We start from the raw sequence: 25,317 nt of genomic DNA, 5'->3' as shown, positions 1-25,317 counted from the left end.
CAAATGATTTTCTTTTCTGACCCTGATGAATCAGTGGGCCACACAAAAGATTAGTAGACCTATCGGCCACCCTCCATTCCAGACAGAAAAGATAAATGGAAATGGGACAAAGTGTTTCAGGGCTTAACCTTTAGACTAACGTGTGTAAATAACAGGAGAAATATCTCTTGAGAGTTTAAAAATTATAAATGTGAAGTCCTAATTATTGCACAAGGGCAGAGCTATGCTCCTGATATGTGATCGATAAATCACACTAATGGAACACATTACCACACCATATACAATCAAATATTTGAAACTGTTCATACTCAAATATATATATATATCTTTTTATGTAACCCATATTTAGCCTGTCAACTGCTGTGAGATCAGCATACATGTTGTGAGGTAAAATGGTGGTTACACGATTATCACTTTTTCTTATACACTATCAAGAGCTTTTCCTCTTGATCTGACGTACAACCAACAACACAATATTGAATACTAATTCATATGGTACGTCATTCTTCCTTTACATGGTTACCACTTTTGTATCTTCCTTAAGGACGCTGTTAATAAAAAGCGGCCTTAAACGATTATAACGGAACTAATAAAACATATGTTTTTTAAATATTTCTCTAACCCTTTTAAATGTCATGGTTGCAGCACACCCTTGGCGCCAATTGCAGTTCTGACAGTATTTCAACTTCAACCATAAAAAGCACAATAGACGTTTATTGTTAATATCTCCAGTAAAAGATTTTATTCTAACAAATAAGGACACATTTTGAAAGAAACTCTATGGGGAAGCAGCTATCTATCTCTACAATATGCACTAAGCAGGTGTCTTTCGACCTTAATTGATTAAAAGGGGATTTATCTTCACACAGCAGCCCAATATCTGTTGGAAATATGTCCATATTGGACAATTTGGCTGGTGGTAGGGTTGGTGCGGAGAAGCAGATGAGGAAAAAAAAAAATCTGTTGATTAATTTTCGAAGTTTGATCTAAAGACTTTTGTTTTCTGCCACCTGGCATAAACAGGTGGAAAAAAATGTTTCGCCACATGTCAAGACAGTAATTTCACATAACTTGCAAATGCTCCTTGTGTTCAGAGTGCATGGAGAAAGTACAACTCACCTCTCACCTGTAAGAAAAGATCAATGTCCAGTTTTGTCTCAGTCGTTAGAAAATTACATTGGGTCTCATTTTCAAAACCACACTAAATGTTTGAGTGCACCCAAAGGAGGAAATGCACGTACGGCCAAAACATATTAGATTTATTAAACCTTTTAGTGCCAGTGTTCTATTTCCTTTCATGAATCACAAATCAACCGGTTAATCTGCACAGCTGGTTCAGCCTCACGTCCTGCCTCTACACCCCCATATTTAACCATAAATGGACAATGCAAAGCAACTCATGAATATTGATACAATGAAATGAGCTGCTGATCAGTGGGTCTTTAGGGGGAATCACGTAGACTACCGTGAGGAAGAACACTCGTTCACTCCTTCCTTTCACGCAGTTTTAACAGTACCACAGTATCCATCAGGTCACCGCATTTATGTTTACAGCAATTTTACTAATTGCTTCTAAAATGATCCCCTGACAATCAATGGTATCCACCACCCTAGGTAATATTTTTTTAACATGTAATGTGAAGTGAAATAAAATGTTAGAGGCATCATTATTTGTGTAATGAGGCCTCTAACATTTAATTTCTTCAGTCTGGCTTCAATCTACTACCTCACTATCTGCATTGTCAATTTCCCCACGTCTCCAAAATGTTCATACGCATTGGTCAAAGTTTCTGAACAGGTGCACACATTCTTTACCTTTGCGTGGGAAGTGGCGTGCGCCTCTTTCTGACTTGTTTTCAGTGTACACAATGGTTATAAATGAGACCCCAGAATATATTTATTGATTTTAGTTCATCTATTTGTTTATTTTTTTCTTTTGTGAGATTTTTTCACAAGACTACGAAGACTGTAATTGTCAATGTTTAAAGGCACAGGCAGACCATGTTTGGATATTGTTAGGTTTCTCTCCACTTAGGTGTATTGTGTGCACATAAACAAGATAGAAATGACAACAAAAAAACACATACCAGATGGAATTGTGATGCTAGAAATGTGATGAAAGACAAAATATGCAAAACAATTTCAAGCTTGACAACATTTTGCACATGTGTTGGGTGATTCAGAGGTCTGGAACCAAAGCTACACTAGATCCATATTGCGCTAAAATCAGCAAGTGTATGTTTAATATATACCTTTTTTTGTCTAAGATTAAAGTATACATGTGAGAATTGCCTTTTGTGGTTTTCACTTTAAACACTTCAGTGATTCTCATGCTCAAGCTCTCTACTCACCTGATTCATGGGTCCTGGCCTGGTAGGAGGTAGCAGAGGGAGGCCGGCAGTTCATTTGAAATTCATGAAGGCATCTTTCAGAAGTACGCATGAAGTAATTGGTTCAATAATAAAAGAAGAACATGTCACTCCTTGTCAGTTGGGACTGTGAATGTTGTTTCAGTTTTTGTGAACAATAATACAACATTTGATGTTACTGCAGTATTCCCCCTTAGGCATTTAGTGATGACACCTTCTCAATTAATGTATCTTTTAATATTTCATCAAAGACTTTGAATGACTGCCACTGATATACAAAGAATTTAGCAAAAGTAGTCCACGGTGCGCACAACCGATTCAGAATTCAGAATTGTATACCTCCAAGGTTTTAAATGCCGCCATGTGTTTGGAAGACGTGCGTGTTACAAAAACGTATGTGATGTTAAACTGTGCGTCTTTGCAGCTGGAAACATGCAACAAGAAGGAGTTTTTCCTATTCGCTATCTCGACATATAGGCTAACCATTTATATTTTTAATCTGCAGGTCATGGACGGTAGCTCTGTGTGGGAGTATCCTTGAATTCTTCCAATGAATAATATTGCACTTTTCATTCAAAAGAATCTCACAGTGCCAAAGAGACAATAGCTTACGCTGCCCGGGATAAAGGTGCAGCGTGAACCCTCGCAACGCGTTCTGAAAACTGTTCTTGAAAAACTGTTCTTGAAAAACTGAAACTGAAACATGCACATTGTGTAAACATAGTAAATAGTGTGTTTTTATATATATAGCACTTTTTTTGTTCTTGTTCTGACAACTGTTGACGGACTTTTACTCAAAAAAACAAAAATAAAAGATTTGGTATTAGACATTGATTTATATCTATTTACCATTTTATTCATATATCCCACTGTTTTTTTTAACCTAAACTAATTTCAAGCACCAAAACAGTTCGGCAACAAAAAATTTGAACAACTTCTAAAATCAAGCTTCAATTTTTTAGCTTATTATCTATTCACACTTGTGCCTTAGGACAATGGTGCCTCATGATATGAAAAGCTGAGATTGTTCTGCAATTATTGATGTAACACACCTGTATATATCTCATATGTAAGTGACTTTAAAAAGGTACATCTAAGAAAATGTGTAAAATTAAGCACCGAAGGGTTACATCCCCCCTTTCCCGTACCTTGCTGCTTTCCGGGTGTGGACTGCACAAACACACACACACACACACACACACACACACACACACACACAAAGAGGAAAAGAGAGAAAGGGAGTGTCAACGTCCAACCTTATTCTTGTCTCTCATCTCTCACCCTTCACTTTGTCAGTCAGTCAATAGGAGAAAATATAACAGTCAGGTATATAGCTGCTAGAAAAGAAAGACAAAAGTTATCCTGTGACAGGTTGTGTCAGCGTAAAAAAAAAAAAAAATGTAATTCGCTGTTGCTGAAAAAATAATAGAAGGCTAGGGCCCGAAGCTTTCAGCGTGACGGACGGAATTTCTATAATACAAAATGAAAAAAAAAAGTAAAACGTGGTAGATCATATAATCTGCCAATATATGGATGCAGTTCAAAGAAAAAATAATATTCAGCGTTTTTTCACAGCCATGTATTTATGTCGTTCACGAGGGTGTGACGCAACTTTTCCCTGCATGCCTGTCGAAGTGGCGAGCATAGTTAACAATACACAACTGTAGCCTTGATTGTTCCCTCCAATAGTTTTTGGTGCTTTCTAGCAAAAGCCCCAGAGAAGGAAATTGCTGTTGCCTTGTCCGCTTGCTTTGTCGGCTAAATATTCTACCACTTAACCAAAAACACAAAACACAACATAGAGCGAATGAAGATGTTGGTAATTTTTCACAAATTTGGCTATAATCTAAATTTGGATATAGTTCAAACATTTCCATGAGTGCAAGAAAAAGTCAGAAGATCGACAAAGTCATTAGGATTTAGTATTCCCGTAATTCTGGACCAAAATTTGTGGTCATCCAACCAATGGTTGTTAAATGCATTTGTCTAATGTATTTGATGTCAGACAATTACTATTATCCTGGTAACTCAGGATAATCCAAAGATTGCCCTTTGTGCAGTTTTCATTATGACTTTGTTTTTAAAAGACGAGTTGTATGTAATAATGAATTGGTTAAATATTTGCAAATTTATCTTTTTCGTTTATTTCTACTACAGATAATCTACTACATCCTTGTCTTTTCAGCAAGACGTCTGCAAGTCTCCAAAATGATGTGTTAGTTCTTAAGTTGCATGTCATTCCTCTCCTAAACTTTCCTTCGCTTGTCACTCTGATTTGTCAACTAAAGGTCAAAAAGAAACCCTAGACATGTAATTGGTCACAGGGCCGGCGTGACTATTAACATGCGCTGTGATTGGTCAGTGAAGCTACGTCTCACCTACAAGCTAGAATATCAGGATTTACTGATGACCCCTTTCCTACAGAGATTTATGTCTGGTGAGTGAAATTCTGATTATGTTACTCAGCCCACGTAAAGGACGTCAGGGGTCGATGTCTGCAACCTACCCGACTGTCTTGAAACACAGACTCGCGAGTCAGAGGGTCTCTGAAACCCTGTTGCGCAATAAAAGTGAGGGACGGCGCACTTGACGCGGACCTCACACCTCGCATCTTGCTTATGGTGTTTTCTTTTTTTTTTTGAAGGGGGGAATCGGGGCTCAAAATGTTAAGGAGCAGGTAATCGAGAAAAAAACTCCAGTGAAACTATATTTCCTGCAGATCTTAGTGCTTGGTGGTTTTACTATTGTTATTGCAAGGCAACTTTAATCAGTCATTTGCCCAAATGGATGAACAATTCTGGACCTGATTTATGTTTGCTGAACCTGTGCTGTGCGATACGCAGCTCATCCTTGAGATGGCACTGCTTTAAGGACGGGCAAAGTCATCATGAAACAGATCAAGAACTGAACTGAGTATTCCACTTTGAGCCTGCTACGACCCTGAGAACTCTGACTATACACTTCGAGAACAAAAGGACGAGGAAGGCAAAGACTGATGAGAGCAGCATGATGGGTGTCTTTATGGACATGCAAAAGAAACAATATGGACTTCCTGCAAGCAGAGCAGCTGCGTCCTCAGCAGGATGAAGATAGTCTTGATGCTTGGATGAAGGCACAAATGAAGATTGAGTAGCACCGGCAACAGGCACAGAGGGATGTCCACCAAGAGACAAATAAAATGTTCATGCAACTGATATATGTTGTAATGCGGCCTTCGTTCCAGTATTACACATCCTCACACCTCCAGCCAGCTCCCAATTTCTCCTCCTCTTCACAATTACCTGAGGCCTCTCCTGTACTGCCCATGAGGAAGTACCACAAACCTTAAGAGAACTGCAGATAACTGGGGAGCCATCGCCAATGCGAAGCAGTACTTTTATTTGATATGTTCAGGAAAGTTTTGATGCCGATAAAGAATATACTTTAATAAGTTGACAAGCAGTTAATGGGTTTTGAAGGACTTATTTTATGGCATTTTTAAGTTTTGAGACCAATATTGCCTGCGTTTCTTTTCTTTAAACTTTTATTTGCATTGTTGTTTACCCAAACATACCTTGAACACGGTTTATCATACATTTTTCAATGTAAGTTGTGTGGACCTTGTTTTGATGACGTCACAATTGTTCAGGTGTTTGAACCATTCTATATTTCAAACGTTTTGGAGAGTCTTTTTTTGTCTTGGATAATATATTGTTTGTTGGAGCATTTATATTTTACTTTGATTGAAGGTTTTGCCTAAAAATATGACTTTAATTTAAACATACTGCTCTCATAAACCAGTATTCTGTGTCTGTTCTAAACTATTATGATGACCCTCAGTTATATTCAGGTAACACAACAATTTTTAATTTTTTTATATGATTCTCTTGAGGTTCACTTTACCATTTTTTAAATTGAAATCGAGGGGTATACTGACAAAGAAAAGGCCCACAGCAAAGGTATTAGCTTATTGGTCATTTTAATTTAGATTTTGATATTGTGGCCTGTGATGGTGATTAAATGTTTGTCCCCGTCCAGAGGATCATCTCAGGGCAGTGTCCATTCTCTGCTCCTTTATATTCTGTATACTTATTAGGGCTGCGACCTTCACAACAACAGATTAATTTTAATTAGCTGTTGTCTCCTCCTTGCCGTTGGAATAAGCTATGTTCCTGTCTTTGATGAATTTGTATTGGTGTGGAGTGCATTCCTTCAACTACAACTGTTGTTCACCTGTAATAACAAAGGACACAAGTATTGATGTTTAGCATCAGCCGTCCACCCCCCAGAGTACTACCATCAACGGGCAGATGGTAGACTACGTATACTAGTACCGTAGGATTTTATGTTGATTGCAAGCTGTGTTTAAATTGTAACACTGAGACACTATTGCTGTGTTCACACATATCAGCAGACCGGTCAGCTTTTTCGCAATGTGTTTATGTGGTTAATTTGCATCATTCTCTTTTTTGCAGAAGGGGGCGCGGCTTTTCAATGGCTTTACTCCGTGAAAGCAGTTACCATTTCCATACGTCCTCCATTGAAATCACCACTAGTTCTGCTTTATACTTGTTGTTGAATTCCCATAAATGTCGAAACATCAAACGCCATTGTGTCTGGGTTCATGACATTCTCCGTGGGCAGTGCACACCAGTGGCCAGCAGAGAAGGCCGAGCTGGCCCTGACGGCCCGCCACTGGTGCACACAAAGATCTGAACTGTGCCTGAGTGACTGTCACTTCCAGGCTACTTCAGGCGGACCAGCAGCCAGTTGAATTTAGAATGGCAGGATGGCAGTGGCTTTCGCAACTCAGCGTCAAGCAAATTTTTCGCAACGTACTGTTCGCTTTTTTTGCGTAATTTGCGTAATTCTCGCCGCCTGGTGGGTAATTAGATTTTGTCTTTGCATTGACTCGTGCGAATAATTTACAACGCTTTTGGCGTGAACACAGCATAAGAAGGGCCAGCAACGTTTGTCTGTCTCTGAAAGGATCCAATTTTCTTGTTGACAAAACTCTCATGAGCCTGTTTTGTCTTTTTCTAAAATCTGTTACTACGGGTCCCTTTTGGTGTGCTCACGCCAAAAGCGTTGAGAAATATTCCGCGAGTAGATTACATGTGGAGTCAATGCACAGACGCGAATGGTTGCAAAAAAACTTATTTTTTCGACGGGCGGCGCGAATGATGCGAAAAAACGTTGCGAATGTTTGCTTTTTCACTTTTTGAGTCCGTCATCCAGACGCAGTTCCTGGAGGAGTCGGAGCTGTGTGCGGCTACGGATAATATTATGGACCCAGACACAAGGGCGCTTGATGTTCCAACATTTGTGGTATTTCCACAATAAGTATAACGCAGAAATAGTTGTTAATGTCAAATGGTTGATAGCGGAAATGAAAACTGTTTCACAGGAACGTGAGTGGGTCAGTTTAGGTTAGCTAGTGAGGCTATGTGCTGGTAACTAGGAGTAACGGGGCTCAAGCCGCGCCCACTTTCCGCCGCAACTGGTTGCAAAAAAGCGAAAAGGGAACCACATAAAGTGTCGAGCCAGTAAAATCAGGCGAAAAAGCGTTGCGAATATTCGCTCATTTAGAACCTTGACAAAGGTTATTCCAACAAAGTACTATCTTTGTTACGGTTTGGTTTAGACTGGAGCCCAGCACAGACGCAGGGACAGCAAGGTAAGGCTAGGGATGGGTTTTATTGTAAGAACACTGATGATTTGGTAGGCCAAGAGGTGAATGCAGGTAGAGCGGTGGAGTGAAGTGAGCTACGGCGGCCGGGCAGAAGTGCAGGCACGGGAATCCACTGAGATGGCGAAATAGTCTAGCCCAGGTGAGAGGGAAGCAGGGGTATTTGACAGAAAGGATTTGATGAGACGATTGCAGAGAGGTGCTAAAGATGACGTGCAGGCGCGGTGATGAGCTCAGGTGCTGGAAGCCACACCGACGGCACACACACACACACACACACACACACACACACACACACACTGAACACAGAGGGGAGACAGGGAAAAACAGCCGAGCCGTGACAATCTTCAGCTTTTGTCAATGGAAAACCATTTCCAGTTTAGCCGAACCATCACATTCCATGCAATGATAATGAGGCTTACAACGCTCTCATTTAGATCAATGTGTTGGGAAAATGTGTTTCAATCAAAAGAGATGAGGGCAAAAAGTGATTGATTTCTGATGGAATTCCTCTTTAGAGGCCTGTCACATGTTCTGAATGGATGCGTCTGCAATATTTGTGTTTTTACACAATTTATTCACTTATTTCTTCAATTTGTCCCTACTCTGTATGTATAAATTGCATATACTTTACATGTAAAACCACACACACACACACACACACACACACACACACACACACACACACACACACACAATGTCCTTTCTCCCTGGTGTTCACAGCTCTGTTCTGATGACCCAGGTGTCACAAAGGCAATGTGAGACCTCATCTTAACTGACCTTAATGACTTCTGAATTCTGCCTCAATTACCCATCTTCCGCCACCCCCCCCCCCCCCCAACCTCTTTTCCATGTGTCTACCTCAATCTTTCCTTGTCGCACAAGCAAGCTATTAGCATAGTGCTATCTTTATCCCACCTCTCTCATTCTTTAATGAAGCAAGGGAATAGGTGAAACGTATTTAATGAAACCAAAGTGTGACCATCCGTCTAGAACCATCTGCGCAGGTTAAAGAGCAAATAGCTCTTTTACGTTTGATCATGCAGACTGTAAAGATGTGTGGTTTAGATAGATACTGATGAGTTTGTAATCGTCAAACTAAATGTAGAATTTGTAATACGAAGCAAAAATGTAACTCTTTCACTGTGTGATCTGTAGCATTCAGATGAAACAACTTAATCAAAAAATCTGTAATAGTTTGATGTTCCAACTTACATTCATGGCCAAATGGTTTGGGATAAGAGAGGTAAGAGACATATTGTGGGAAGGAATAGTTATTTGAGAGTACGCTTAGTAAGAAAAAAGAAAAAAGAAATGAAGTGGCAGATTGAGCCAACTGCCTTGTGGAAGAAAAGAAACCATGTGGGCTTAAAGGTGTATCTGAGTGAACAAATCCATGTCTGTGAAAATACTCAGTTAGAGGTGTCAGTAAACTACTATGCGCATGGGACTATTTTCCTTTCTTTTTTTATTTAGCCTTCAAAAATCTGCAAATAGTGAAATTATATATATATATATATATATATATATATATATATATATATATATATATATATATATACACACACACACACATATATATATATATATATATATATATATATATATATATATATATATAATAAATTATTATATTATTAAGTAATATTATTAATAAGTAATAAAGTAACTTGAATGGACAATCTTTAAAATGGCTGCAAATTTGCCCCCCGAATGACTGTAATATGTCACTACATTGAGTCAAATAAATAATAATTTCAAATGTGTGTGTGTGTGTGTATATATATATATATATATATATATATATATATATATATATATATATATATATATATATATATATATATATATATATATATATATATTGTATATGGCTCTTTTTAAGAAATACTTTAACTAGAGCCATTTGAAAGTACTGAGTTTCAAGTTTAGTTTCCAGCAGGGAAAAGAAATGCAGAGAGAGAAAAACCCGGTGGCAAGACAGCTCATTAAGCAACGGCCTCATACAAACTTTACAATCACAAACTGAAGGCCTAAGACATTCTTGTTTTAGAAATGCAGGTTTATGTGGGAAATGGCATATGCATGCTCTTAAGTGTTTTCTTTGTTCATACATATGGCCGCAGGAGTAGTGTCTGGACCATATATTCAATGGAAAGAGGACAAAAGCTTTCCCACTGAATAGAAAATGCAGTGCAGCTAACACACACACACACACACACACACACACACACACACACACACACACACACACACACACACACACACACAGCCATCCATGAGCTGATGACTGATAGTTAAATGCAGTGTAAACCCTAACACTATGACCATTACAATTCACAGTTTTCACCCAAAACACAGTTCAAATTTATTGCCAAATATAGGCTGTCTATGTACCTACCATAAAACACTTTATTGCATTAGAGCGCTAAGTGTGAATGTTTGGGAAAGGTCATTCGGAAAGTGGGACATGATTGGCGAGTGGTTATTTGCAGTCAGTCATCGTTGTGACGTGAAAATCCATAGGGAAGAAGAGTTGCCTCTCTCTGCCTGGCTGAAATTGACCACCAATCGATGGGCTAGGAAATTGGTCGGTGGCGCAAAGCTATTGGGTGTAGAGCAGAGGGCTGGAACTGTTTGGTGAGGCATTAGCTAAAGATTATTTATGATCATACATATACTTCTGCTGACACATCGGCAGTTAGGTCCTGGACTACGGGTCTTTCATTATGCACCAAATGTTTCCGTTTTCTTCTTCTAAATACCAGACTTGGGATTGTATTTCTCTGCAAATAGCTACTCTGTGATTACATGCTGCAGTCCAAGTGAGGATCATTTACTCATCTACATTGTCCTTTTGTTTGGGCTAAGGTCGGCAAGCCCAAATGTGATGCGCTCTCATTGCTGTTTTCTCATTTCATTTCTTCTTTTTTTTTCTGTCTTACCCTCGTCCCCCTTATATTTGCTGGCTCCACTGGTCTCATTTCCTTCTTTCATTCGCTCTCTCTTTCTCAATTCCTCTCTTTCCCCAGTACCACAGAGACTTGGAGATGAGCTTATCACTTTCTGCATCACAGGACCAAGCTGTCATGCTGGCTCTGAATGTGTGTGTGTGTGTTTGTGTGTGAAAAAAAAGATGTGAGGAACAGCTTGCAAGTGTAGGTAGGCTCTGGAACAATGCAATTGCTTTAAACTGGTTTCTGTCTGGGGACAGTACTTAACTGACGCCTCTGATGAGACGCATCCACAGATTTTGCCCATTTTTTTTAACCGTTGTTATTGTGATACACCAGCGACCTGTCCAGGTTTACTCTGTCCAATATGTGCTGGGATACGATGCATCCCTCTGAGACTCTGAACAGAACAAGCAGTCTCGGTAATGTGTGGAGGGATGGATACAGCCTTACCAATCAGTGATATTTAAGTGCCACAGTATATTACAACGTATCTCTCAGAAATTTAAAACATTCAACTTGGCTGTGGTTGTAGTCAATTTAGGCAAATAATTATTTTTGCAATACACACAGTGGGAATTTATGTATTACAGGTGTGTGGATAATAAGCTATTAGGTTCCCCAAACAAGAGGAAATAGCCTGAGAAAGACATTGTACAATTTATTTTAAACCAAACCATATCTGGCAAACAATTATTTGTATTGTAAATAAAAAAAACACTTAATAATATTGACACAGCAATCTAGTTTCTATTGATCTAGACATTTATTCAACTCTTGGTTTCTGCCAATACTGAGTTCCAATACCGGTGCTGTGTATCGGATCAGAGCATCCCTCGTCTGTAATTCATGCTTGAGTATAGTCTCAAAAAATTGTCATGCAGTCTTACAAAATGTGTTTAGCAACGGCTATAAATAACATGACTCCCTTACCTAAGTCATATGTTGAACTCTATTTATTGAAGTGAAGCTTTATAATGATTAGATCTGGATGGGCGAAGCACTTTGATCATATGAGGATGGCTCTGATTGGTGTTTTTCAAAATATATAACTCCCTTGTTTTAATATTCATACATTTTCTCATAGTTTTTTCCTAATGTGACAATGACCGTGCCCGAAATGAGGTCCGTGAACGCATCTCTGCTGAGTCGCTTGTAAATGCAAAGGCTGGCATTATGTAACTGTGTTTAATCCCTTTTGTCTCCCACGTGGAGATCTCAATCCCTTTGACCTCCCTCCCCTGAGGGTAAAGCCAGAGTGAGGTGTATCACCCCTCGGTGGAGAGGTAATACAACCAGACGTTCCACTAATGTAGAGGATATATGTTATTTAAAAAACACTATACCCCATGAGGTTGACTTCCTGATAGCATCACATCCATCATACCGATCATGAACGGATACAGTGCTCTAATGCAGGCCCTGGGAAAGCAGCCCGCATTTCTGCACTGTAGATCTGCTCTTTGCAGACTGCTCTTTGCTGACGCGGTAAGCGAAGACGCAGCCATTCGCCATCGGAAGGTGGTGCCAACGCAGTCCGAGAAGTGGAGGCCGCAAGAGGCATTGGTGCTCTATCACGGCAACACTTCCTCCTCAGCGTTGCATCGTTACGCTTTTGCCTCCGCTTTCTTCTGATGGTGAGTAAGCTTTGGGTGACCTGTGATTTCGCCACATCAAGCTGTTTAAAGTGCTGAGTTACCAATGAAATCAGGCTGACGAGCCTTCTGTGCTGACGGGTCTCCCAGGAGATTGTCCCTATCCTTCCTAAGAAGCGTGGTAAATCCCAGCCACACATGGCGGGAGCCTACCAGCTAGTGGCTAGCGACATCACATGGCCCGCAGCAACTCCCTCAATCAGATTATGCATTCGACAGATGCTGTCGTCCAAAATGTTATTTTGGGTCAGATAGATTAGAAGAGAGATGTTTAAAGAGTAACTTGACACCATGTCAAAAAGCAGCCTTTCACTGCATTCTATGTTTAAAGGTTTCGAGCCTGTTTGACCTTTGTGTCCCTTGTTGTGCCTCTAACCACACCCAGCAGTGATACACTCCACACCCTGGAGGGCACTTGTACAGCACTGCGGCAATGTGAGAAGTTAAGTCACTTTCTTTGAAATCACCCTTTAAATCTTTCTTGTCACTATTTCATGTGGAGGGTGCTGTGTAACTAGCAATCACAGTGGAGCAGAATTGGTTGTCTGTTGCACTAGTGGTGAGCTAATCAAGTCTTCGATAATACATGAGACACTCGCAGAGAATTAAATGTGGTACAAAGCTGGCTACAGGAAGTACAACAATATGGTTAGATATAATGAGCCATTTTTACTGAAGATGTGAGGATGATGGAGTAATATGCTGTACAAGGCCACTCCATGATAATATGCCCCCCTCCTATGTTCGGACGACCGTTGCCCTTCTGATGTCATTGGTATCACTAATGATGAAATAAAGAGATGGTGTCATAGCCCTGGCCACAGTGGCCCTGTGACTCAGGAGGCCGGTGAGTCATATGTTTGACTCACCAGAGCTTCAGCCCACTCCTTGAGACTAGAACACAACTATTTGAGTATATATTGCCATGAATAAATACATAATCTGATAACCCAACATGACACTCCAAAGCAACTATTATATATATATATATATATATATATATATATATATATATATATATATATATATATATATATATATATATATATATATATATATAAATGTTTTTTTCTGCTTTCCATTTTATCTGAATGCAGTACTGACTTGAAAGCATGCATGTTATGTTTTTACCTATTTTATTTTTTTTCCTGTGTACCTATGTAAATTTAATATATTCACTTCACTATGAAAAAAGGTATGCTTTTTTGATTTTCATAGAGGGAAATGTTCCAGATATATTTTCTGACCCTCGCAATTGTGAATCAAGTGAATCAGATTACTGATTACTAACAACTGCATCCCGCTTCTGAGGCTATTATCACAATACCACTACTCTTAATGTCTAATGATAGTTTGTGATCTTTTGTAAATTCAATATGTGATTCCAAATTACATTTGCATCAAATGACGCTTAAAGTCAAATTAGAGTGCATACACCCCTCAGCTTGTTCGTGATTGTTTTGGGGGGTGGGCTAACAGAATCAGGAAGCACAACATTAGTACAGTAGCTCGGCTCAGAGCCGATGACTCAGATATAGCAGTCGGGCAGAATGTGATGGCTCTATTGGGGGAATGTTAACCTCTATGTAGAACTACAATAAAAATACATGATTAAATCAGGGCCCTGACATAAAGATGCCGTAACTAACCCATAAATTATGAGTTGCTGATCCAGTATTACATGATGTACAGATCAATTTTTATAAACCCTACTTGAGAAAAGCTTGAAAGTTTTTTCAGCGTTTCTCAATAACTGGTGTGGCCCATAATCTACCCAAAATCAAAATAAATTCCATATTAGAGCAATACATTAAACCTGCAATCGTTGATTTCTTTGGCCACATGGAGGCAGCGGTTGGGAACACAACATTGACGTAATAATTCAAAGAGGTGCTTCATTATTGTAACTTCATTTCATGAAAAAAAAACAGAGGCATCATTTGTTTTTGTAGCCATAATGACAATTCTATGTTTACACCACAACCCCCACGTCTTGTACATTTTAGGTAATATTTCTTCATGAAAAAAAGAAGTTGAATTATTTCATGATTTGAAACTATTGACATTATTGGACTGATGATTAATCCTGATAATGCAGCAAAAGGGGATTTAGCCACATAAAAGAAAGATCAACCTAAAAATGTATATCAGTTTAAGTGTATGCTATATTTAGAATATTTTCCAACATGGAATTGAACTGAAAGCAAAACGTATCTATACTGTTATTTCCGGAGTCTTTTGGCGTTGAAGAGAGCATAGCTATGTTTTACGTCCAGTTCACGGTGGGAAAGAACTGTCAGACATTAAGATAAAATTGTGAAAATATTCAGAATAAAGTGTATGCGTAAAGAGTTATTGATTCTTTTAGGGAAGCATTTCTTTTAGGTGGCTACGATATGTTTTTCTGCTGCCTTTTTCCTCAGCGGTGTATTGATTAGCTCTTGTGTCTGTACTCCCGCTCGTTTCTCCAAACTGGGGGGCGTTGTGACTGCTGCCTCCAACTGGTAATACACCAACGATGGATAAGTACCTCACATAACCCCATTTCAAAAAGCCCAAACTATTCTTTTAAGATGCCTTTGATACCTTGTCCTTCCACATTAACAGCAACACCACCGTTAACCTTCATATGAGAGTCATTCTGAGAAATGCAGAGAAATGTTACTCCTTTAAACCACGAGTGAAAACAGCACTATCAGTAAGTAACATGCATTGTGGCATGCTCTGAAGCCATTTATATAATCTAAGAGGGAATAAATGAACCTGACATAAAATTATGAATTGATGTTAATGAGTAATTATTGAAGCACAGCAGATATGACGTCTACATGCATATGACAACCAATATTACATGCCTACGTCCTGCAATTCACTTCCCTTCCTTTATGCATCCATAAACAATTAATAATCATCAATTTTGAAATGGGCAGCAATGACCATATGTTCAATTATAAAACACATAAAGAAATTAATGAACATTCATGTAACTTTATACGACAGAAAGAAAACAGCTAAAAAGCACTCTCAAGTCATTACCCACCATGAATATCTATGCACCGTTGCAGGATTGCAGAACACTGACATTAACGTTTGGTGACAACGGAAATATCTGATTAAAGGCTGGAGTGAGAAGCATGTCACTTTTTTCATTATAGCTTTTTTCCACTATGTGTTACCTTTGTTGTGTTTTGTTTGTAGATGAAATGGCTTAGATCTTCTTAAAACTGACAGGCACGCTGAACAAATTATTCTGTTATGTGCTTTGATCCCCCTCCTGGCCTTCAGAAGCCCGGGGGCTTCAAAGAGGTGCGTAACTGAAAGAGGACATAGTAGCTTACAAGAAGCCCTCTCGCTATGCCCTCGTCATGATACACTTTGTCTAACATTTTATTTATGTGATCGATGAGAACTTGAAAAAAATAGTAATTTAAATAAACGCTTTTTTTTTTTTTTCTTGCAGAGTAAGTTGAGTTGATCAATACTGCTCTCATGTCTGCGTGTTAAGTGTGGAGCCGAAGCCAGGAGGTGATTAGTTTAACTTAAAGTCTGGAAGCTGGGGGAAACTGGGCGCCCGGGTCAAGGTTAAATAAAACATCTACCAACACTAACATATTGTCTCTCATTTGATTAACCGTACAAGGCCTCAAGGAAACACGGTTGAACAATGAAATGAGGTTAAAGCCCATTTGCTACAAGTCAAACAAAACAAAATAAAACAGTAGTGCATTTACATCAAAATTTCTAAGAACAGCAGCATCAAAACAATTCTGGGAAGATATTAATAAATTGTCAAAATTAAATAAAACAAACATGTGTAAACTTATGAGGTAATTCTTTAAAAATGTGCACTAGGAAGAATGTAAACAGCAGCAACAGAAACACTGGGGAATTCTCTGAGCAGATAACAGGATCAGCATCATAACATAAAAAATTCAACAGCATGGAAATAGTGTCCATCATCGACTGTCTGTGCAATTACAATGTGATGAATATATTTTGAATTTTGACACAATTGTCTATTCACTGAATGAATATCATAAATCCACATGAATGCATTAGAAAAGCATATACTACAATATGTATGCATTTTCAATTATTGTCTTTGCATGCAGGAACAAACCTTTCTAGGACAGAGGGAAAAATATATGCTTTAATCAAAAGGTTTTCTCTACTTTATGCTTGACCAGGTTCTGATTTGTTGCAGTCTTTGGACCACCTCTAGAGGTCTGATTAAATTATAGTCAACAAACCTGGTTGAGGAGAAAACATAAAGCTGTAGTGAATTGATTCCCTATGTCCCCTTTTTTCTTTATTTGATACTGTTACAAAAATGCTATCCCACCTTTTCAGAAAATTTAATTTACAATAAGTCCTTCTTCCTCACAGCCTCGGCAAAAGACATTTTAAAGATCACATCTCAGCTCAGATACAGGATTACTGATGCAGAATTATGAAAGGATTAGACATTGACCTTAAGAGAGCAATATGTTCTGTACATTGCCTCTGAATGTTGCTCATGACTTTGAGATGAAAAATGGAGGTTTGACCTAAAAAAAAAGAAATCACTCACACTTTTAATGGTGATTATCTCTGGGTGAGCTCTAACATTGACACAAGACACAGTTTGCGCTGCTCTCTCAGCTGTGATTCAGCGCACATTGCGCGTTGTGCCCAAAGTCAAACCTTGTTGAACCTTCTTTGAGGGGCGAGGGACTCATTCTTTGCTTGGAGCAACAAACAGCTGTTATGGCGCAGAGCGAGACATTGGAAATCAGGGGTTTAGAGTGCAGGGGTGCCGTTGCCACGCTCCGACTGAAAGGCCCATTAGTGGAACATAATCACAGTGTACAAAGGATACTTAAAGGACTTTGATCAGAATATTTGTTTCAGAAGATAGTTTCATTTTGCCATTCAGTGCAGTATCAAACCTGCAACTTAAAATGGCAGAGCCACATTGAATCCATTGCAGTGAATCCACTTGTTAAACAGAACACTGTTGTGACAAATGCTAATGATTTTGAATAGTCAGTGCCTGTTTGTGTGTGTGTTTCCCTACAAAGTCGGTCCCTGCTTTCGCTGCACAGTTTAGTTTAGACAAAGGTTCCCCACCGTAAACAAATAGATGTTTATCCACACTCATTGTAGGTTGCCGGAAGGCATTCTGTTAAAGTCTGTAATCGCAGCCAGAAGGAGAATTACACATATTTGGTTGGAGAAAAGGAATTTGCAGCATTTTCTCGCATTATAACACATTGATGGTAACAGTTCAAACATATCTGACAGTGGAATTTCCCTTAAAGCATTTGCATTGATTATTCACATTGATTATTTTGAGAAAATGCTGGGTGATGCTTATTAAGTACATTATGGAGGCTGTGATGAATATGGCTGCTGGCTGAGTGAGAGGCTCAGCACAAACCCTGATACATCTTCACGCTTCCTTTATTCCTTAAGAATGGGTTGTTTAATTATTTATGGTATAACATCACCACTAAGGCACATTGCTGTTAATTTATTTTGCCTCTGGGCACATTACCCTTGTCATGCAGGGTCACTATCATTTGGCTATTTCTTTCCAGGCTATGTCTTCTCATCTTTTCTCTGTATATGTTCTTTCCCTCAAAGAGGGTCAATGGGTTTCCGAGTAGAAGGGTGCAGGAAAATCAGTGCTCTACTGCTGGAATCAGAATCTCTGGTTACTAGAATAACATCCTCAATTCATGAACCCAAGTCATCTTGAGTGGAAAGCTACCATCGCTGTGCTTGTGTGTGTGTGTGTGTGTGTGTGTGTGTGTGTGTGTGTGTGTGTGTGAATTCACATCTCTCAAACTCCCAATTGTTGTACTAAAACTAAATAGTTTCAACAGTAGCAAGAACACATGAATGCAGAACCATTAGTCAAGTGGGCAATGACAGAATAATGACCCTCTTTAATTGAAATCAGTACTGTTGTAGGTTTGAAAGGGATTGATGAGGAAATATAGAGCACAGAGCAACAGACAGTCATAGCCATGTTTAAAGTAATTACAGCACAGCCTTTAAAGTTGTAATACTACGTATTAATTATTGTTCAGCTATTTGTTGTGTAGTGGTAAAGTAGTGTGACAAAACTCTGTGAAGCACACAATTGCGTGAATATGTACGACACAGGTGAAATCCAGTGCTGAACTGCAAATCACTTTCAATGCTTCCAGTATGATGGGACCATTGTATGTTATGACACTGAGGACAATGAGGCATAAACACAGACACATGGTCGTTAGAAGAAATCTAACAGAAATATAGAAAATTTCTCCAGAATTTCTTTGTCACAGAGGTTTCCACTATTCAAATAAGAAATTATATTCATATATTCTGTATACCACACAGCAGGGCACGGAAAAGGAGGTTTAGCCACTACATCCTCTCAGACCATCCATCTAAGCACTGACGGGTGCTGTTTTGAAGTTAGGACTCAAACTATTTAATCTTTCAAAATGTCACTCCAACTTCTGTATTACCCTATATTTATACTTTCAAACTCATGCAAGACAACTTTGATCAAATAAGGCCCTGCTATTGACAGCTTGACAGCTTACTGACCGCCTGTTAATCTTTCCAAATCCATTTGGCCTTTTTCGTGGTAGATTATCACCATCCCCTAATTGTCTTTACATTTTTACACATTCTGTATAGATTTAACTGTAATATATATATATATATATATATATATATATATATATATATATATATATATATATATATATATATACGTAGATGTCAGATATATATATATATATATATATATATATATATATATATATATATATATATATATGAATAATTAAAAGTAATATATATTTTTTAATGTATTTGTTTTTCACAAATACACTACATGTATTATTATTATTTCTTTCCCTATTAGCTTATGTTGTCATTGAGCAGCTCCTGTCTCCTGACTGTTCCTCATGGCTTGCTGTCTGCTCAGGCCAGCGAGCTGTCGCTGCCTAGAACGCTGCTTTAATGCTTCTTATCCAATCAGATCTCACCTCTGTCTCTCTGTATGTCTCTCGCTCATCTTTTTCTTTTCTCTCTCTCCACCAGTTAACAGTGAAGGCCAGCGGGCTGTTTACTGAGACCCTGCACACACACTCTGGTACTTTAGGTGGCGCTGAATGCACCTAGTCAAGTTGGTTGCGCTACTTTAACTTGTAAAAGAACACTTTAACGTGTAGAGAAGAAGACGAAGAAGAATCTGTAGCTGGAGACTATTCCCTGTCAACCCTGGCAGCGCATCTTACCCTGCTTGTGAGACACGTGCGATGAAAACTGGAAAGCAGTTCTGCGTAGCTCGCTGTTAGCCCGCCCCTTCAGCCCGCCCCCCCCGAAATGGCTACAGTTACTTGAAACAAATATGGAGCAACATTGTCCTTAGCTCTGTTTTTGTCTCTACATACTCCAACAGGACCTTTTCTGGAACATTTTTCACCAGCTACTTACAAACTTCGTCTGACGTGCAGTGCTGGATCTCTCAGACAAACGGTTGAAAATACATCGTTTTTGATTTCATGCTTCAAAATTAAGCATATTCCATGTAGCATCACACTTTTCCAGCTGGTGTGTTATCTTAGTTTTGAAGTGATTGATTCAAATATTCAGCAGGCTTTCATGCAATCATCTCAAACAATTTTGCCTTCTTTACTGTTGAGCTCTCACTGATGTGGAGCGTGGACATATAAATAAGCTTTCACGTTTGCAACAGCATGGCATGATATATTGATTCTACCTAGCTTCAAACGTGATTATTGTTTGTTCCAAATACACAATTTTCAGGCTACAAGCTTTCCTCTTAGATTAATAATAATTAGGTTAATAATTGTCTTTCCTATGAATTGCTTAGCAACATAAATCAGATCACAATGTAATAACTGGATCAAGCCACATACATATCTAATAATATTTTAAATTTGTAGGAAGGCAAATATGTACAAAGAAATATGATAAATCTGCAACTCTTTCAAGCAATAATGTGATTTTTGAATGACAGTAAAGCCCCTTCACCTGTTATTTATCTTTACAGAAGTTCCCAAGGTTGTTGTTTTCTTTTCAGAAGAATCCTTAGAGCTTTTCAAACATTCTCTTACATGGGTGACTTGATAGTAAGATAAATGAGGAAGAGGTGCACCAACGGACATTAGTGTGAATCTTGGGAAGCACTGGGAGTCCCAAAGCAATGTTCGCCTTGGGCTTAGCCCAATTTGCCTCCCCAAGGAAATGTGGGACTAATATAGTCTCCAAGAATGAAAATAATTGTTAATTCAAGGTTCAGCTCACACAGACCATGCACAGTGCTGCACTTTGTAGAAGCCACAGTTCTTAATTGGAGCGGTCTTGAGCAGTACCTTTACGTCACAACCTATTCTTCCCTCAGAAATGTCTTTAATTTATTTCCAAAAGTAAAAATACAATCTGTTATCACACAAACAAAAAAAACAATGAATATTTGTTTTTCTTTCTTTCCCAGTTATCCTTTCCGTCTCTTAGTGTGTCTGTTCTCGTTTGAAACATTATCCCTCTGTCATTCTATTTTTCACTGGCTTCCCTAAGTGTTTCTCCTGAAGCCCTTTTCTTTTTCACTTATTCTCCCAGATGCTGGTCAGTGGACTCTTAACACAATACTTCATTAGAGTAATGGTATTTCATTCACTCTGGATAGTAGACCAGTGTGTGTGTATGTGTTTATGCAGACAATGTGGAAAGCCAAGCTGGTTCTGCACCTATTGCGTTGGCCAAGACTGACAGAGAGTCCCTCGAGGCGCATTGCATGTGCCAGTCCCTTTCAGAGTAGGACCTGAATGCAGTTGCCCAGGAATTTGTTCCAAATTTAGACTTGCTGGTGAAAGTCGGCAGGCTTGGAGAGAAGAAAAAGGGATGGTATTATAATTTTTTAAGCTTGTCCCTGTTCTTGTTAAAAAAAAAAAAAAAACAGTAAAGAAAAGAAAGGAAGAAAGAAAATGTCACAACGTATTTCAGTTCACTTTTTATATAGAGGAACACAGCTACTTTTGCTCCTGCTATTTTTACTCAGACTTCTGTAACGGCTAGGCGCGGGAAATATGAACTTGTAATTTGTTAAATTTTCAATTATATATTCTATAATTATATTAATACATTTTGAAAAGCACTTTAAAGACAGATTGTGTTTAGCAGATACTTTAACTTCAACAATTACTAACTTTAACAATTACATCAAGACCACTTGGGCAGTTTATCACAAAAAAAAGTGAGAAGTGATAACTCTGAAACAGAAATAGTTTTATTTTAATCAGATAGAGCAGTTTAAACCATATCTATTTCATGTACACTATGGGGAAATACAAAAATGAATTGACGTACATTTCGGTGATGATTACTACTACATTAAAATATTTAAATGCAGCCCACCACAGTTTCATAATGAACCAAAGATACTTTTACACTGATGAATGGATGGAGTCCATGCAGTCTGACCAGGTGATTAAACTCAACGGGTCAGGGAGGGCGCTCGGTGTGGGAGGATCCTCTCCAACAAGCTGTCCCCCACCAGGATAAAGGAGTCTTGTAGCTCCGTCCATGAACTTTGCAGTACTCATTGCCCAGAACTCGTCGTTGCCAGGGACTCTATATTATATAAACATAGTCTCTAAGACAGCATGTCATTCAGCAATATAACAGTTTATACTCTAGCAAGCAACGGCCAGCATGCTGTAATGTTTCTGGGTGTAACAGTTGCCTACTCAATCACTACACAGTGTGTATATTAAGCTCTATTAATAAAAAACCTCCCGTACATCTCAAAAGCTCGCAGTCACCACTACACTTCCTTGGGTCCTGAGCAATTGTCCGGCCATGTCAATCAGTTGAACAATATATTTCTTCTGATTATCATTATCACCAGTACACAAACAAAAAGCAAAAAAGGTACATCCGATAAAAGTAAGAACTTGATAGAACACTGAGCTGAAGACACGTCATTTCTGGATGAGTCACTGTGTATTTTTTCTCAAAATGGCAGAGCTGCCAATTTTATTAAGGGTCAAAATAAATATACAGGCAGCATAACTGCGAGGTAGCACTTTGCATCTAAACCAGTTATTGATCTTCTAAGCAAGCTGCTGCAAATTGATTGCCTTGATAAGGTGGGATGCCTGTTGTACAGTGAAAACCTTGGTGAAGTTTTACAGCATAAGTGCATTGGCACATACTCTTGTATGCATGTTAATAATCGATTGGACAAGACATAAGAAGCACAATATTGCATCAAAATGTCCTCTTGTGACTTCATAGAAGCTCTAAAACATAACTTTGATGAAAAAATGATGATGAAATTAATGAATTTAAAGCTTTCTTAAAAAGTGACTGTGTTCCACTGAGAGAATATGCAATAATACTAATTTTATTTTTACTATTTCCTAAACATGCTGATTAAATCCAATTCAAATTTAAACACGGATATATTTTTTCCAAGTTAAAGATCGAAGAAAACAGCAACCTGAATGTAAATGCATAGCAAAACATTAACTGTCGCAGTGTATCTGTGGACTGGAAGTGGGGGAAAAAGGAATATATTTTAAAAAGACAAAAAGAAGAAAAACTGTAACCAATCAAGGACTGATCCAGAAGGTATTTTCTAGCTGTTGCACTTTGTAAATTGTGGAATTGCCAAGGAATGTGCACTTATGCTGCATAGACATACTGTATTAGAACATTAGTTTTCAAATATTAATAGTTTTATATTTGTTCTATTTACAGTAAATATGCAAATATGGTTTCATTCCATAATGATTTATGAATTATATATTATTCCCTGATTCTTTTTTAGTTTGTTTACTTTTTCCTTTCATTAAATTACCTTGAACTCACTGTAGATGAAGCTTTTATTGTATACCTTGATTCTATAGATGACCCTAACATAAATTAGCCCTCTGGTAATCTCTGTGCAGTATGGTTTATGGTACAGTATATTACAGCCATAAGTGATTTTCTTTCCCACAATTCCCCACATGCTGCAATTGCCTGAATGCATTTTACTTATGCCCAATGCACTCAAGAACAGCTGGAAAAAACCTGATCAGGTATTCTTATATAATTGCATAATTGTTAATATACCTCACAGCAATGCATTAAAATTTAAATTTCTAACCACAAACAGTAAGCAGATGGGAGCACTATGCTCAACAGACAAAGGCAGTCAAAGGGAAAAAAGGATATCATTTGCATAGAACTGAAGTGTTAAGGAAGTCTGCAAGGCATTGGTGGTCCACAAAGTATGCTTTAACTTCACGACCCCTCGCCACATCACCCAGTTAATGTAGCTTGGCAAGAACATGAGGCAGGTATTTGTGCTAACGGGCTATTTCAACACAGGAGTCAAGCACTAATCGGCTCCTTCACATCTGCATAAATAGCATGTAGCACTGTTTGTTCCTCGCTTAACATACAGGTCCTCAATGAATGCCGGTTTTTTTTTCTTCGTATTGTTCCTGGTAATATCAAATTGCCTTTTATGCAACATAGCTCACTAGTTTGAAGATGTTTCAGGGATTCGTACATTCAGTATATTCAGGAGATAAAAATTGTCCATCATTTATGCACCTAACGGTCTATGGCTCGTGTAGCTTTCATCTGCAGCCTTTCTTTTTATCATAATGTTAGTAGATTGAACATGAATAGTATTTTAATATATAAAGCGTATAGTATGTGGCTGCACATAAATGTTTGAATATGTGTGCATGAATGTAGATAGAAGCATACAGAAAGTCAAATCTGACTTTAGTCCAATAGGTGTGGTCTGAGGATTATTCACCAGCATTTAAAAGTGATTAATTTAAGATTTAAACTGTTTTAAACAAACTAAGATTTTAGTAGCCAGTTGTATATAAAGAATATTAGATGATGGGAATGAGATAAATGGATTTTTTTTCTTTGCTCCAGCAGCTTTTTTATACATACAGGTAAGCAACAAAATATAAAAAACACTAAGAGAAATGCATGATATATATTTAAAAAAATGGAATAGGATATTATTAAATGAACAATGAATAGTAGAAAGATGTAGCTAAACAAACAACATTGTAACGGTGTTATGGTTGATTTGGCAGAAGCGATTTATTAATCTCATAGCCTTATTGAAGTGCAGGAATGATCTCTTGTGACAGTCTGTTAGAAAACGTGCTCCGCTGTCCCTGCAGTAAGTGGTGGAACGGGTGGTCCAGGTTATCAAATATGAATGATAACTTCTTCACTGAAATCAAAGAAAGTGATTCTCACAGAGCTGCCACTCGAGGTGCCACTAAACGTGTTGCAGCAGGTAGATGAAGGCGCTGTCCACTCTGCTGGTATGCAAATTGCAGAGGGTCCAGTGAGGGTTTCACCTGCGGTCGGAGATGGGCCAAGACCAGCCTCTCCAGCACCTTCATCACTTGAGATGTGAGGGCGACCGGTCGGTACTTGTTGAAGCCAGACGGAGTCGTCTTCTTAGAAACAGGAACCAGGCACAAAGCTCTACAAACCCACGTTACCCTACCGGCCAGCCATTTCCCATAAGAGTTGGTGATAAAAAAACAAAGCTTAAAGAAGGTTAATGTTGGACCTTAATTTATCACATGACTCCTAATGGATGTTTAAACAACTGACATGGGTCCCATACGATG

The sequence above is a fragment of the Clinocottus analis genome, unplaced genomic scaffold, assembly GCF_023055335.1.
Source record: "Clinocottus analis isolate CAN_PGR_092001 unplaced genomic scaffold, fCliAna1.0.p SCAF_22, whole genome shotgun sequence".
In the NCBI taxonomy this organism is placed as follows: Eukaryota; Metazoa; Chordata; class Actinopteri; order Perciformes; family Cottidae; genus Clinocottus; species Clinocottus analis.
This window is presented reverse-complemented; position numbering follows the sequence as displayed.